The sequence below is a fragment of the Cupressus sempervirens genome, chromosome 10, assembly GCF_028749045.1.
Source record: "Cupressus sempervirens isolate cs-2001-9-10 chromosome 10, ASM2874904v1, whole genome shotgun sequence".
NCBI classification, from domain to species: domain Eukaryota; kingdom Viridiplantae; phylum Streptophyta; class Pinopsida; order Cupressales; family Cupressaceae; genus Cupressus; species Cupressus sempervirens.
The window spans coordinates 665,317,381-665,336,017 of NC_143127.1; the positions used below are offsets into that span (position 1 = coordinate 665,317,381).

General features: G+C 34.3%; 1 pseudogene; it reads right to left on the bottom strand.

Moving 5' to 3' along the window:
- Nucleotides 1-1,481: 1,481 nt before the first annotated feature.
- On the bottom strand, nt 1,482-16,846 carry LOC149535589 (DNA replication licensing factor MCM7-like; annotated as a pseudogene).
- Between the last annotated feature and the right edge of the window lie 1,791 nt (nt 16,847-18,637).

An 18,637-nucleotide genomic window follows, 5' to 3' on the forward strand; every position in this document is an offset into this window, starting at 1 on the left:
AAGTACTCCCTCCAATGGAAGTAACTTGCATAGGATGGACTAGGTTGGTATGCACTAACTCTAATGGATATCTAGCCCTCCTAGAATTTTCAGAATTAAAGGGAAGCCTATGTTGCTTACCCAAAATACAAGCCTCACACTTGTCACATAAATTTCCTATATGTGGCAAACCTTCTACCATTCTTTTATTTGACAACAAATTTAAACCAACATAGCCTTGATGACCATACCTGAGGTGCCATAGCCATGAGGGGTCTTCAATCACACTCTTTAGAGCTGATTGTATGGGAGGTGCAACACCAACTTGAGATGAGAAACATGTATCTATTTTCAAGGGAAACATTCTATTCTTTGTCATTTGAACTACTGCAAGTAAGTTCTTGCTCCCATCCTTTTCATGAATGACACGTGTCATTCTCCATCAGCACTTTGTATCCATTTTGAATGAGCTAACCAATTCTCATCAAATTGTGCTTCATACCAGGGGCGAAATACACATTTTGTATTTCCTTCTTCTCACCTTTCTTCACTAATACATTAGACCTCAATTTTTGATGTTAATTTGCGACGGCAAGAAAAGGTAATGTGTTTTTGGCTTTTTTTTTTCAATTTTAGCCCGATTCCATCGCAATTGCGATGACAGGCGTCGCAATTGCTACGCCAACGGGATATAAGAGAAAAAAAAAGCAAAAAACCCTCATTTGCATGAAATCGCGTGACACAAGGTTCTTGTGAAAGGAAAGGCGCACGCGCGGGAGATCACTTCAGCAGCATTGAGAGGGCCGGGGCATTGGAAATTCATGCATAGACATGGAAAATGTAAGTAGCAAAGGTAAAGCTCCTCAATACATTGAAAATTCATGCATATACACATTCTTTCTATTTGTTCCTATTTCTTGCAACCAATATAGACCTTTATGAAAACTATCACTTATTTTTAGTGACTCATCTTTTTCTACGACAAATGCATTTATCCTCCTTCGTATGCATAGAGCTTACCTTCATATAGCTGAATTCAATATGATGTTATAATAATGGTATAGTCAAAGATCTTAGATGCGTAATAATCATCAAGGATATTTGACCTATTAATATATTTTATGGAACTGTTGAAATCTTTCGAAAATCAATATAATTTAGTAACATACACAATGAAAGTTAGAATATGAAGATAATGGTAGAAAATTGCAAGAATGAGCTAGAGATGAATAGATACGGGAAGACCGAAAAATCTGGATAGGTAGACAACTTGTATAAGCTCACTCTTTCAATTTTCTTTCATAATCTTCTTGTCTTGGAAAAAGGTCATGATGTACAAACCCAAACATCAACTTATTTAAGTATATGAACATAAATTAAAAAAACAATGTCATCTTAGAGACTATAAATGGTTACACAAATGTACTATTTATTAGAATCTTAGTACCATTGAGATTTGAAGAATGCTTAAAAGTGATATGGTTACACAAATGTACTATTTATTAGAATCTTAGCACCATTGAGATTCAAAGAATGCTTAAAAGTGTTCTTGTTGTGGTGTAAGAATGTGGCGCATCACTCTGTGCTTCCTCTTGCCTCATGGCAGCATATGCACTGGCAATGTTCTCTGTTAAATCTTTGGGTACAGAAGGCACCATTCTTCTTGCAGCTGCTATATATGCCCTGGCAAAAATAACTCGTGAGAATGTAATTAATGCAGTCAAAATTATAGTATGTAAGTTGAAGAATTAGAATCTAAGGATCAGTCAATTACTCACCTCAGTATGGATGAATCAAGAGGAGCAAAACCCAAAGGAGGTGGCTTGCACTTTTGGTGCACATATAAGACGTGTCTAGCCATTTCCAAATCGCTATCCATGTCAGCTTTGTCAAGTATCAGCCACATTAAGTCAAAACGGGAAAGCAGTGCCGAAGGAAGATTGATATTTTCTGCAGGAGTTCTCCGGAGATCATACCGACCCCTGTCGCAGTTACAAGTGTTAGATCACAAGAAACAAAATTGAAGCAATCAAAAGGGGAAAAACTGTAACAAATTTTTCACTCAATATGCTGCTAATTTGGAAATGGTATGAAATGTATTCAGCAGTTCAAATTAATAATCCCTCATTCTTATAGAATTTGAGCATAAATACCCTTCACACTAGCCTGAAGGTTTCAAGAATCTAAGATTTAACAATTCATTTTGACATTAAACCAGATTAGAGATCAATGATTCAATTCATACCAGGCAGGATTAGCAGTAGCTAGAACTGCAGTTCTTGCATTTAAAGAGGTTGTTATGCCTGCCTTTGCAATACTCACAATCTGCTGCTCCATCACTTCATGAATAGTAGTACGGTCTGTCTCATCCATTTTTTCAAATTCATCAATAGCACATATACCCATATTTGCAAGAACCTGATTCATCCCACAAAAAATTGAAATGTTACTTTAGCAGCTCTATATGTACCAAATATAGATATTAGCTACGCCTTCCATGATTAGCCTTATAGAACATTTGACTAACATCCCAACCCACAATTACAATGCCATTAATAGGTCAATACATTGAATTACTCATACCAGGGCACCACCCTCAAGAACCATCTCATTTGTAACTGGGTCCCTTTGAACAGCAGCTGTGAGACCTACACCGCTGCTTCCTCGCCCAGTGGTGTAAACTCCAAGAGGTGCCACACTGACCATGTGTTTCAACAGCTGACTTTTTGCTACTCCAGGATCTCCCATCAAGAAAACATGAAAATCGCCCCTAATTAGTGAATTCAATGAAAATTAGCTATACAGTTCCTTGAGTAGAAACAATTGGAATTGATGTGAGTCGGTAGATATTTGGCTCTAGCTACAACCAGTTATACTATTAAGGTCACACCTACTGCATCAAAAACAAGGGTAACTTATCCAGCCAAGAATACATGAAATATAATAGAAATCCATCAGTTGTAATAATGAACAGTTCATAATCTTAACTTACAGGGATGCTACCATTTGAAATTCATCAATCATACCTTCATACCATCATTCAGTTTCTTAGTGGGAGCACCCACAAGTAGAAGCAATAGAGCTTTCTTAACATCCTCGTGACCAAATATTTCTGGAGCCAAAGAACATGCAAGCTTGTTGTAAATGTCCCCATCCTCAGCTAGCCTTTTGATTTGTTCTTGTTCATCACCTTGCAGAACATACCTAGAGTGCAAAGGAATAAACAATATTTAAAAAAAAAAGGTAAATCGGTAAGATATAACACAAGATTAGAGTTACATAAATCACAGAAGCTTATTACCAATTAATATCTACCAAAATGTTCCAATGAAAGGCCACGTGACTATTGACTTGTGTGCTCGGCAGCAATTCACAGGCTCCATCTTATGAAAAAATGTACAATTATAGTTCTTGGAATCATAGACCTAGTCCAAATACAGATTGATTGCTTATCCAAGTACTAAATCTCAATGGTTTGGAAAATGTGTTTGGTTAAATTGCAAAAAGGATTCTATAGAGATGGAATTGATAGTGAGATTCAAAGGTTTTTGGCCAGCCCTTGGTGAACTGAACAAATAGATATTGGAGTTGGAGCTCCTTTCTGGAAGGAGATATGCAACTTTACCCTTGGACATGAGAGATTTTTGAGGTGGATATGTGAGACGGGAAGAAATTTGTGTGTGAGCATCAATGGAGCTAAAAGGATAACCATCTGTTATTGTTGAATCCTTGGTACCCACCTTTTAACCTTCTCACTGAATCCTTCGACAAGATATCTGGTTAGACTTCTAACTCACTCTCTGCAATACTAGTTTATCTTCCTCTTTTGAGGATTTTTGGCATCTAACACCCTGGCTAGATTTTTAGACATGGACAAAGACTCTTTAGGCATCCTTCATACCATTTATGCTTGCATTCTGGTTGAGATGGATATGGCAAAAGCTCATCCAACAGATCCATATTTGAAAATTGCAAAAGGCATTTAGGTGTAACTACTGGATTATGACGAAACAGCAAAAAATGTTTTCAAACAGAGCACGTGGCTACAGATTGTACCACGAAGAGAAAACAAAAACAAGCAACTTCACAGAGGAAGGCTTTCCCTCATCTTTATTTGGTGGGGAAAAAAAATAGTTACTGAAATGCCCAAGAAGCTTGAGTGCAAGGAAGTAGGATCACAAACCCACAATGGTCTCAGTAGGGGCAGAGACATTTTTAAAAGTGTCAAACCTGATTGTTCTTCAACAGTAGAGCGTAAAGATAAAAGCTAGCTTATAACAGAGCATGGATGAGGAGAGGTTTTACATGGGCAAACCTAAGAAGCAGTTGCAGGGTGCAGAAGGGCAGGAGGAAGAAAAGTGGGGACAAGAAAGGACGGGAGAATTGAGGAAGAAGGAACTTTTAATATGCTTCCATTTACAAGATAGGGAAGGAGTTAATCAAACTGATTTTTTGACCTGTTACAATATGATGATGTTGGTTCTTGTTAATTTACTCCAATTATTTAAGGCTATTTAGATAACTTGTGTGGCAAATTTAACTGGAGACATGTCCCTCCATAACATATTGATTTTACCCAATTTGTAATTTTTGATATTTTCTTCACTAATAATATAGAGTTACTCTAGAATCATGCTGGCTACTCATACTGGATAATGATGTTTGGTCATTTTTTCAAATTGTAGCAATGGGCAAAACTAGTCCCTAATTGAGATTTATCAAAATAACAAGCTCATTATGAAAAGTTGAGATCTGTCAGAACCTGTCCTATATCAAGTTTGAGACTTTTCAATGTCACAAGCTTATTATCAAAATTTGGATCAAGTTTGAGACTTTTCAATGTCACGAGCTTATTATCAAAATTTGCAACATGCGAAAACAATAAGATCAATATCTAAGTGTGAACCCTATCAAGACAACTGAATTAGTCCATGCAAGTTTAAGCTGCCATACTAATAGACCTATTAGCCTTCAAATCAGCAAGAAAATGTTTCCACCAAAATACCAAGCCAAGAGAAGTTTAAGTAATTCAAAAATACTACTTAATGTCACTATAGCTGATGTTAATGTGTCAATAACCAAGGTTAGCTCATATACAAGCCTTGTAAACAATTTTTCAGTTATTAATGAATATAGTAGTTAAACCATCCTGCTGCCTAAAAATGTAATCACTTTTTCTATTACAAATTATTTTGACATTTGATCAAATCTATTTTTACTATTCCCCTATTGGTCCTAGCATAAAGTGTGATATAGCTTCATTGATGGTATTTCTTATATGAAATGAGGATCATGTCTGGAAAAATAGAAGTCCTTACAAAACAAGAAAGAGAAAATTTAATGACATATGAAAAGCTAAAACTTACTCCTTGTATCTTTTCTTGAAATGAGTAATTGACATCGTTTCCAGGTATGTATCAGCCACCAAACCTGCTCGCGTGGCTCGAAAGCCTGTGTAAGGCAGAGGAAGAAATATTCCAGAGATCTCCACAAGATCACCTGGCCCAACCTGGTCAAAATAAAATCTAGTTATGGCAAAATTATATATATGTTATCAACTTGACTTTTCTATTAAAGGCTCTCATGCTGAATTGAAAGCCAGGTAAAGAAAAAGATATTATACACTATTTTGTTGGTACCCTGTGTAGCACAACAAACTTGTTCTTACTATAAGAAAATTTTCTTTTCTTTTGTTTCATTGCAGATCTTCTGCTTGCACGGAGGTCTCTCCCCATCATTGGACACACTTGATAACGTTCGAGCTTTGGATCGCATATAGGAAGTGTGTCTGTACACATAAGTATAAACTTCTTCTTTTCCTGCAACACATATAACAACAATTTTAAGTGCTTGCAAGGTATATACTTATGAATAAATATTACATCCTGATTTAAATGTATGAAAACAATGATCATTCCTTTTAAGCTTCATTCATCTCAAGGTGCAATTCACAAACTCAAGAATAGTGGCTTTTTTTCTTCAGGATACCTTTAGGGGAAGAGTATGTGAATGCCCCCTCATGTTTGGAGTCCAGTTTAGAGGAGATGGCTATTTACACTGCTAAGGTTTGTTGAATCTAATTCTGAATAACATTGCTTGCTATTGTTGAATCTAATCTAATGTATATTTTAATTAGACTTTTAGCTTATATGTTTTGAAATTTTTGTTAGGCCTTGTAGGTTGTATAATTTGATTGTTGGAGAGCTTCTATAGCTAAGCAAGAAGGTCGTTGCATGAGTTAGAGCCGTGCGCTCGGTTATGAAAATTGTTTTTTTTTTTAATTCTAATGTATATTTTAACTAGACTTTTAGCTTATAAGTTTTGAAATTGCTTTTAGTGGCTTAATGTTGTAAGGTCTCTTGAAATAAACAAACTAGATAGAAGCAAAATGTTATTTTTTTAATGTTGTTTTCTTTATTGTTTTGGAGTAATTTTGATAATACTAATACTATTGTTGTCATAGAGGGCTAGTGGTTGGAGGGAGGGAAAGGAACCTACAGTCCCTCAGTAGGCCCCCCCTGAGGAGGACCCTTTCTATATCGATTTAGCAGAGACCGATGACCCGATCGGTTCGATTAAAATTAATTTAAGGAAAATTAGCAAAGAAATTCTACGTTTGGCAACCATAAAGCCTATGACTCAACAAATAAAAGATAGGGCATCTGAATTGTTGCACACCTCTGAGTCCTTAAAAGTTAGTATTAATGAAATTTTTAATTATAACAAGACTTCAATAATGGTTTTTATGTTATGCTCTTTTATGGCATTAATTAAAATATGGGTGCGTTGTCTTTACAGAGTTTTTTGCTTGATTTCGAGCCCCATTCCCATGATGAGGGTGTTGCAGGTGGTTCAGGTAGATCGCATGTTCCATTTCCCACTTCTTTTTTCCACTGAATATATATAGGAATGATCATAATCATTGACAATACATGCTCGAACAATCCTTTTTTTTAATGCTCTAACAATCTTGTCCATGCTAGTCCACACATTCTATATTTATGCATCCTCTAACAATTTTATTCTTCATCTTCACATCAATTGACACTGCCTCCATCCAGGACAACCACAAATCTCTTTCCGACTGCTGAGTCAGCAACACGCAGCTTACATGCATCGAATGTTGCACCATCTGCTGGTACACAAATCCTTCTTTTTCTCTCTTATGACAGCAACAAACAGTTTCTTTTTTATAACTTTATAACATCAATTATCATTTGTTCTTTTATACTTCGATCGTGACAAAGACTTATGAAACTTATGAAACTTTTTGCAATAGGACCTGCAACATCATTTCCTGGAGGTTCCTATGTTCCTAGTATGGGAACGGTGAAGGACATCACATTGATCATCAGCGACGATGAAGGCATTCCATTACAAGTAGCCAAAGTTCTAGGTACTTTAAAGTTTAGTATTATTCTATAGTGATATAATAGTAATTTATTTTTGATCACTCTTCATCGACTAATGATCCCATGATTGTTTTGTAGGGAATGATCTTTTTTGGAGAAAACTTGGTGATGAGTGTTTGCGAATATTTGGGCCCACCATGCATACCTGGTGGAACATCATATCCTAACTAAAACCCCAAACCACTATTTTGATTTTATATCATTGCTATAATAGTTTTCCTTTTCGTCCATTTCTTGAACTATATTAAAGGTAGCTTCACTTCATTTATGAGTCTAACATGTTTTTTTTTACTTAAAAGGTGGAATCACCAATGCAAACCATTGAAGGATGATCTTATAGAGAGCATGACCCAACTCTTTGGACCTCGTGCATTCGAGAGAAACAAGCTCCTTGAAAAAGCTAGTTTATGTTTGAAGTATATTAGGGACCAGTACAGGAAAAATTTACGGGATAACCCCAGGTACAAGCGTCCGCCCTATGTTCCTGACGCTGAGTGGCAGGCTATGATTTTGGATGGAAAGTATAAAGCTGACAAGAAAAATAATATTACACCAGTGGAGAGTATAGCAAGGTATGTGATACTGTTGATAATCTAATTATGTACTAATTAACCTCCATATTTATACTATCTAACATATTTCAAACTTTTCATAGATTGCCTAACACATCAAAGGCAACAAAGGCAAGACTAGAAAAGCACGGGAGACACAAGCTCGGCTCTGGTGGTTTTTTGAAACTTCAAGCAAGAGTTGTAAGTATTAGTAAATGAAAAATTGTATCAAATTTTTTATATAATGTGAAGGGAAATTCTAGGACTCCCTTATTTAGCTCATTAATTATAAATAGGTCAATAGAATACAATAACAGTAGTGGATTTTCATATTCAATATAAACAATTCAACAATTGAAGTCAAGACTCTACAATCTAGATTAGTGAAGAAAACTTGTGATTCACTAATATGACATTATTTAAAATCTCACCCTTGACTAAATTTTCCTCCAATAGTTGAGAATAAAGGCAGTGATTGAAAGAATGAAGGAATGCAGCAGCACTTGCAGCCATTTTTATTTCCAAAGAGCTGAACTAAATCTTACCCAACTTAAGAATTTGGAGAAAATATGTTGGTACAAGCAAAGCATACAAACATGCAACATTTATATAGTAGATTGCTCCATCAAAACTGCTCAATTTTTCTCCTATTATATTGTGATGGATATAGATGATTTGTTGTTGATATTTTAACTACCCTCCATTGGTTGATGAAACAATGCAAGTAAAATTCACCATACCACACAAAAATGCAGGGCTCAAAGTTTAAGAGATGCCTCATAGAAGACGATAAGAGAATTGGCTTTCAACAAGGCTATAGAGCCATGGCTGAATGGCTACGAGCTGAAATTAGTGTGGAAGGTTCTAATACTAATGCATCTCAGCCATAGGTAAATAAGCTAAATGAAATTTATTTCAAATTGAATACTTTATCAATTAGTCTATTTGATGTTAAGTTCCAATATAAAGTGAGAATATCTGTTTTAAGCAAGCAATGATAACAATGCGTAGGATGTTGGAATGCAGCCTGAAAATCCTTCTACACAATCTGTGGATGTCGAAGGTTCGCATGATGTGCATCCCAGTGGTGGAGGTATACATTTGCTATTAAATTTTTTATATGTAATTGCAATTGGTGTTTGGATTAACATAACATTTTGTATAGCAGCTGTAGAGGATCAAGGGGTCGATGTTCATGACCGTGTTGACGTTGAGTCTAGACAAAATGATGTGGTCAAATCAGGTAAAGAGACACAGTTATGTTATTTAAAATAATTAAATACTTGTAACAATTATAATAAATTATTTTTAATTTAACTCTTTTATTTGTTATTGTAGAGGACCCCCCTTTGCAACAGCATAGGAATTTGAGATCATCAAGAACAGAGAACAGAACAACTAATGAGGGGGGAATTGATGATGACACTGATGCTCCTCTTAGAGCTTACATAGAAAAAAGAAATAGAAAGAAAAAAAAGAAATGATTGTCACTACATACCTTAATTGATAATGACTGTAGTTTATGTCTCAATGAATTTAATTATGTGCTAATGAATGTTCATGAATTATGTGTTAATGCAGAATATTGATGAATGTTGCATGTTAACGAATCTTATGTGTTAATGAATGTTATCATGTGATATTGATTGAATGTTATCATGTGATATTGATTGAATGTTACATTTTATTAATGGTTGAAAGAATGAATAGTTAGTATCTTATTAGTAGTTTTCAATAAGTATAGTTTTTTTTTCTTTTGAACTTAATTTTTTTTCTTATAATTTATAACTTTTAACCTAAGAGTTAAATTCTACTTAATCAATTAATTTAAAAGTAAGAAATTTTTATATCATTTCCATCAATTCTAACCCTCTATATTTTATTTCTAAGAGTTAAACACCCCACAAAAAAAACTAATATAATATAATTTATGGCAAGGAGAGGTCTTGAAATGACTCATCTTACAATTATAGGAGTATAAAACTTAAAATCTAACAATGAGATTTTTAATATAGGTTAGTTTTTATTTTAAATATTCTATTTCAAATAAATTTTAAATTTTAAAATATAAAACATGGTAATGTACACATAGATGAATTTCACTTAATTTTAACTCTGAATATATTACACTTTTAAATATGAAATTATTCTTGTGTGTATTTGCCATAGATATATCAATATATGACAAATATACTTTGAAACAAATATTAGGTGTAAATAACTCAGTTAGGAAAGGATTTAATAACTTTTTATTTAAATTTATATTATAGAAAAAGATAATTCCTAATTAATTTGATTGATTTATAAATGTAACAAATGGGCATCTTATTATATAAAATATTTATTATATTATATTATTTAAAAATAATTAATTTTGATAAATAGATTTTAGAAAGTTTAGTCTAGTTAGAAGAAAGTGATCACAATAGTACAATGCCTATAATAAGTACTAATAAGATCTTTTATGTGTACAAATTTTGAGAGTATTGATCCTCCCAATGCTCTGCACGATTAATGTAGCACTGAGCAGTGTTGGTGGTGGAGGCGTATGCAGTCCAAAATATCTAAGTTGGATTGAAAAATGGCCCGTCAAATACAGAAAATGTGAAGGGCAAATCGTACTATTTGTCTTGGAGAATCATAAAAGGATCTCATATATTATGACACCCACAGCACACCTCGGACAATATTATCTCAGCTGTTTGACTCACTGCAATTTGTTTTGTTCTATCTCAGTGACTCAGTATAAAGACAATTGACATGAAGTTACTCGTTCAACTATCATCGAGTGCTTCATCAATAAACTAAGAAAGATGACTGCTCGTGATCTCAATTAGTCAAGTCACGAATCATAGGAAATTGCATATTTCACAATTTCTATTTTCGAAAAAGCAAAAGCAGCCAAGGTGTAATAGGACAATGCATAATTATAATTATAAATATGTGAGTATTCGAGAGCAATGGACAAAGCAGATTATCATTTTGAAGTTTAGAGTGTGAGAAGTTAGTTATAATGATTAGTAGTGCTCTTCTTTATACCTGTTTTTTTCATGAAAACTATATATCTAAATTATACATGAATGAAGAACATCGTAGCTAAAATAAAGTTTAAGAAAATAAAATCTAAAATAAATCAAGATTGTTAAAAATTTAAGACAATATTAGAATATTTTAAATGAAACGCTGAACAAAGCATGTATTGAATTCTAAAGAATAATATTAATGAAACCAGTCGGTATGAGGTATAGGAAGTTGAAACATTTCACAGTATATTATGAAAGAGAGATTTTGAAATGAGTGAATTAGGGGATTATATGGTTTCCTAAACGAAAATCTTTACTAGTAATGTTGGCAAATGATACTTTCTAATGGGAATGCAAGAGACAAGTGTGCAGCATCTTTATCAAACTATTGTCCGACTTAACGAATATAATATGTAGTGAAGAAAATAACTTTGCTAGTTGATCAAGATTTATGCAACATGTTGTAGTATACATCTCTGGTCAAAGTGATCAGTAATTAAACTTACAAGTACACTGCACTTGTGCATGTGCCACTGCTTTAGTGATTCAGAACTTGTATATTTGAATTGTAGATTTAGTTGGGTTAAGTTAAATTCAGTTTCCAAATTATGTCATTTACCAATATTTGTAAATCAAATCAAATAGTTTGGCTAAAGATCAACTTTCAATTTAGATATTGTTATCAAACTTTTCAATCCTATCTATTTTACAACTTTAAATATATTTGTTATTTAAATAGAATTCAATTCTCCTTTCATGTTATTATGAGTGCCACAAAGTTGATGTACCTATAAATCCAGTGAGGTCAACAGTTTGTTAATAGTCTCTTATGATTATGTCCTCAAAACTCAATTTTAACAGCAGCATTTTCGTTGTATATTAATATAACTATTTTAGAGCTAATCGTTTGAAAACTTCAATTGGCTAATTTGGCTGTTAAGGTCAACCATTTTCAGTTATTCCTAGGCGTAGTTTTTCAGAATAGTACTCCTCTATTTCCGTGGGGATATTTGGTATGTGTACATACATTACTCTTTGAGAACCTTGTGTCATTAGCCATGGTAGTCAGACAGTCATAAACTAATTGTAGGGGTAAATGTCTAGAAGCAATGCCATGGTCATTTTTCTTCCACGATATGAAGGCCAAAATAGTTCTAGTTGAGCTGTAAAGCTGTTGAGACAGGATGGTACACATTAGAGTTAAAATATCTGATATATTCAGCCCCACATTGCTCATCAATCATGCACCCTCTACTATATATTCTTCCACTCTCTACTATATATTCTTCCACTCTCTTGTTTATTTTCACAACTCATTTGTGCCTTTGGTACTTCATAAATGCCCAAGTTTAAGCTAGTGGGTTGTGTTTCGATACTAGGAAATCCTTTCTATTTTTGCACAAGCCAATGTCTTAGTCTTCTGGGACCTTTCATCTAGGTCAGAATATGTGATGCAGCCAAGGATGACTTGCCCGCAGCACCTTGTGTGAATGAAATTTTGATTATTTGTTTCATGCATTGTGGGTGTTGGCGAGTCGCCCTTGGCTACATTTAATGTCCTGCCCTTCATGTGAGACCCAGTTGATCTATAAACACTTACAATCTCAGTGGGGCTTAAAATCAATACTTCTATGGCATTTTCATGTGGGTTTATTTACATGTTGAACTGATTTGTTTAGCAGGTCCTCTCTCAACTATCATCGTGCAGATGCTGTTGAAAGAGTAATATTGTATAATGCAAATATTAGCAAATGCAATGTTGTAGTTCTTTGCTTCACTCCAAGAGATTGTTTTATAACCTATTAACAGAATATATTCACAAGGCACATAAAACGTAGCCTTGTTCACATTGTTTGTCTATGCAAATCATGCAATTTCCATATGCAATACTGCGCCGTCTGACAAGAACCTTCTATAATGCTTTTCTAATTAGTTTTTTTATGTTCTTAAAAAAATTGTACTTCCGTACTTAGTTGTTTCAATATATAAACTAAAGCTCTTTCCCGATTAAGCTGATGCCGGTGTATGGTTTTAGTATGATATTATTTTATTCCATCAATGAATAACGCAAAAAAAATATAATAAATTTCAACTTTGTATTTTGGTATATTTTTTATCTTAAATTTCATAGATTTTAAACCATCTTTTCATGAATATTTTGACTGGGTTTCTCGAAATCGTTATCAATTATTTAAGATGTACTAATGCATTTTAATAACTGCATAGTCATTTCTGATTTCTCCGACTTCAAAAATTATACCCACAAAGTTTGCAGGGGTAACACTGGGAACACTTATCATGGAAGTCATACACATTTGAACACTCATGTTTCTTATTTAGTTAAACACAAGATCAGATTAATCATAGACTGAAGAGCATGGGCAACCCCTTTTGTAAACAACAGTTTACTTATACATACGACCAAACCCACATCCACTTTAATCTATCAATTGTTTTCTGTCGTCATTTCAACGGTGCAGTGTACCTGCCAAACAAAATTATATCTTCTCTTTGTCGCCTGATACAGGTGTGGCCCCTTAGTGGACTTTATAAAACCATTTTCTGCCTCTACCATTTCTAGGTTTCAAAACTCTATAGTACTTTCTATCACAGAGGAAGATGCCTCGAAATCACTGCCGGTATAGAACTCTTTTAACCCATTGTACCACATATTTTAGCTGCTTGGTTGAAAAGATTTTCACATCGTTGTCCTTTACATCTATTCTAATGAAAGTTGCTCAACAAATTCATCAGTTATGAGTGGATCATTAAAAAATGTTCTTCACATCATTGTCCTAATTCTTATTTCTATTGTTCTAAAAGTAGATCTTCTTAAACCTAAGATGTCCAAGTTAATGTCATCGCACAACTCTTTTAACCTATTCTATATTGTACTCTATATATTTAAGCACATAAAAATTCTTAAATCTGTTGATATGGAAATATCTTAGTAAGCTTATTAAAAAAAATTAGTGGAACATTGAAGAATTTTTTATACCAGCGTTCTAATTTTTAGGTCTATTGTAAAGAAAATAGCTTAGTCTAGTAGATGGTTGAAGAGTTTTTCACATCATTGTCTTAATTTAAAGTCTTACATCTCCTACAATAAGAGTAGTCAAGAGATTTTCACATCAATGTCATTGTCCTCGCATCCACTTTGATCTCTAATATTTGCAATATAACCATATAATTGTTTGTTTTTTATTTCTTGATGGTTGCACTTTTTTCCTTTAAAAAAATTGATAGGGTTTTACAGAGTAGCCTTGTTAGTAAACAAATTTGTCACTTGCAAACTACATGATTTGGCCCAACAAAATCTGTGTGGCAAATCAATTTCTCCAACAGTTGGATAGGCCCTTGATATGCGGCTTTCCTTGATCAAAATAAAGTTATTGATGAGGAATGCACCACATGACTTCAAAGCTTCCCTAAATTAACATAAACTGCTAATACGAACAATCAAGCACTATGCTTGAAGATAATCATTAGCACAATGTTGATTTCAACAATTTGGAAGTATAGAAAGAGAACCCAAATGCACTTTCCTTTATTTTCTCGCACCAACAACATAAGCAAGGACTGTACACACTTTCCAAAAAGTGTCTTATCACCAAAATTATAATTGTTCCCCATTTCAAAGTCCAAAAAGTCTCCTTTTACCCTTGGTATTCATGAATTTATAATCTATACCAGCATAACCAACTTTTTAGGTTCATAACCATTCAAAAAGTTAAAGTTTAAACAATTTCAAAGATGGTCCATAACTAATTATAATTTTTACAAACTCTAACTTTCAATGCTTAACTATAACGAGCAAAAAATTAAGAAATTGACTAAAATCAAAATTAATCCTAGAATTGACCTCTTTACAAAATATACAAGCCAAACACCGAAGACAACTTTAGACACTCCTAGTTCTAAATTTCAAGTGTGATCATTGATATCTCCTACTACACTTGATATCTTAGTAGTCCTCACTCGCCATTTATGTTTGCTCACAATTTTTAAAGGTCTTAAAATATACTAGTTGTTGGCTCCTAATTTAGCAATGTTTTAATAACCAAGTATACAGGGTAAGATTGCATCTATGGGCAGCTATCTTCAATAATGGGGACACAATTTACCAAGAATCCAGCCCAACTATAAGGCTAGACCCTTCTTCTTCTTTAGGCTCTGCAAAACCTAGGCGGATGGACCTGTAGATTCTTTATATGGTACTAGCTATCAAAGCATACACTAAATCTAATATAAAGCATATAAAACCCTTATTTCTCCTATTAACTCATGTAATAACACAGATCTACATTAGCAAATTGCAACTCTATGATATTCACAAGCTGAGTGAGGGCATCACATTTAGGTTCTTCAACATGAAAGGGACATACGATTGATTAGTGATGTTGATTTTCAACAAATCCTCAAACATGGAGCAATAAGAATGAATTGATCCTACAAATGATCGGTGCCTAATCCATTGGGCAATTCCATGAATTGAATATATACATCTGGGATATCCAAGACATATTTCATACACTAGGATATCAGATCCATCCTATCACTTTGTGATTCAGACATTAGTGTTCATTAAGACCTCATTCTTATGAAATATCCTTCTCAAAATAACCAGCAACCCTGTCAAACACATCAAGCATTTACTTGGCCCTTTGTTCCAATAGAAAAACATATGTGACATAAAACTTTAAAGGGATGCAAATGGTCTCAGCTCTTTGTTCCTAAACCACATAAGATTGCAAATTACTGAGATAGGAGACGAGAATTAGAATGAAACTAAAAAAATTCTAGCTCACTTGTATTCATTTCCTTGAAATTATACATTCAAATGCATGAAATTCAAAAACACAATCACCTAACAGATCTAAAGCTAGCTGAATTAACTTCACTAATGTTGTTCATACAAGAGAAATTGCTGAAAAAATATATGGTATCACAGTATGGGAACACATAAAAAATGTATCCAAAACCTGGTATCTCAGTAGTGATTGGTTATTCTCCAAAGACTGGAACCCTTACAATGGATCAAAGAAAGAAAGATATAGACCAAGATGAATTCTCATATCCGATCTGAAGATGACATTTGTCCACTTGGAATTCCATCCCTAGCAATTGCAAAACCTCTTTCATATCTCTACCCATTTGATCAGATTTTGTTTTCATCCTTTTTTTTTGTTATTGATTAGAAAATATCTTTGTTGAAATGATGAAAACTTGTTGATTCATCAAAATATCCGATCTACCTTAAAAATGCTAGTGAAATCTGAGTTTTGACTAAGTGAATGTGATCAGAATTCGCCCCAAATTAAATTCTCACTATATGTTATTGATCTTGTAACTACATTTTGAAATTTAACTCATTCCACTTAGAAGGCCCCAAATTTCATGTTTCTGGCTATAAGTGGAACAAATGAATTCCTATGTAAAAACTAACTCCAAAATCAAAAAATTTAGATTCTCATGATTCCGGCGATATATAATATCACATACTTCGCTTACTAGAAACCCTCTGAAAGCTAGTTTGAAAAATGTCCCTTTGCCAGAAGACTTAGTTAAGTTTGCAACTCTGATTTTAAATTTTTTAAAATTTAAAATGTCCCTAAAGTCAAAACTTTATAAAATGACCCCTTTTTGATTTAAAATGAAACTGAACATGCATTTTTGAGAAAATATATTAAAAATTTTATCTTTTCAAATATTTCATATTTTCCCTCTCCTTCAATTCGAGTCAACAAGCTTTGACCAACATCACCACTCTGCTCTTGAGCGGCACGTCACCATGTGGGACCCATTGATAGGTGTCAGTAGCCTGCTTACCTGCATCGCTTAACCATCGAGCACCTCCATCTTGCGGGGATGCACAGGCCATTGATCTGTCCATGTGGTGCAATCTTAAGCATTGGTTGAGATTCGTTGTCGATCGCCACATCATCATGCGCAGGGACTCACCACCACTTGTCACATTTTTGCAATCCCGCGTTATTTAAACCTCGATCACTTTCATTTTGCGGCGTGTTGAAATATGAGCCTTTGCCACCACCTCATCTCATGTGCAATTTCATTTTTGCAATCCTGCATTATTTAAACCTCGATCACTTTCATTTTGTGGCATGTTGAAATATGAGCCTTTGTCACCACCTCATCTCGTGTGCAATTTCATTTAAAAGTTGTGATGTCATCTCCTAGCTGGCATCCACTTTAAGTTGACCACCGGACCCCATGTGAGCTTGTGCTTCCAAAACGTGCCCTTTCTTAAGACAACATGTATATTTAGTGGAGTAGTATTTAAACCTCTAAAGAATCTTATGCTCAGTGAATGTGGGATAATGGCTCACTGTTTTAAGCCATCCTTACTTCATTTCTCTAAAAAAATCAAGCACACATCCTCTAGTTTGATTGGATCGTGGACCTCTTTAATTGTGGAGACTGCTCTTTTTGTGTTGTGGCTTGGTCTTAACTGGCAGACTATCTTCCTTTGTGTGTGGATTTTACTATCTACTACGAGTTCTTGTATGTTTGATAGCATGGAGCTTTTATTCATGCTTATTCCACATTGCTTGTGGCTCTGAGTTCCCATTATGCATGTTCTCCTTATAACAAGGTGTAATCTGCCTGCAACTGCATTTGCCCCTTGTTCTGTTGACAACTTGGTTACTTAAACTTGCCTTTTATTCATGAGATTCCCGTTTCAAAAAATCAGTCTGCTGCCTTTGTCTTTATGCATCTGTGGATTGTCCATTTTAACATGGCGTCTTCTTTGTTAAACCGGTGCCTTGTGCTAGGTATTGCATGGGTTGCCCTTTTTCATTGGGCTGCTTGTGTAGACTACATCTCTCTATTCCTTTGGCACCTACCTACTTGGAAGCTATAGCTTCTATTCTTTAATGGTGTAGATTCTCTATTTTTACATGTTGTGGGTTGGAGTTTTATGTTCTACTGCTATGAACTGGAATGGCTTTCTTTTGTTTTATATGCATAGATTCCTCTTACTAGCCAGCTTCTTCATTTTTGGTGTGTTGCTCATTCCCCTTTTATGTAGGGTCTTTATCAGTGGTCACTCCCTTTTGCTTGCATAGATTGCCTCTTCCCTTCATGCGGCTTTAGTCCCGACTTCTTTCTTTTTGATGTGTGTTCTTCCTCTAAGTTGCGGGTTGTGTTTTGCTTTGGATGTGGTCTTCTACTTTCTGCCCATGCCATGCCCTGTAGTTGTTGGGCCTCTAAAACATCCTTGCCTCCAAATCCTTTGTAAGTTTTTCCATATGTTTAACAAATTTTTTATTCTCACAATCTTGCTTCCAAAAATCAAATGTTTCCATCCATGAAGGGCTAATATATATTTCCAATATCATAGTGTGAAGCTTTAGTAACATTCAACCCAAATTAGAGAAAATTGAACATTGAGCAGCCTCGTTTGCATATTCTTTCCAAGCATTTACAGTAAGGGCACTTTCTACCACAGCCTCAACATGAAGTCAATCACTAGCCTCCAACATATCAATTGCGAGATTTTTGCAACATGTACGGCTGTTGTATATTGAGGTTCTTTACTAGTTCTCATCCAATGTCATGGGTACCAAATGCAACATAAGTTGGCATAGCTTTCATTATTGTTGAAGGTCAATCATTCATAGAGCACTATATTCCTGCTTGCCACTTTCTT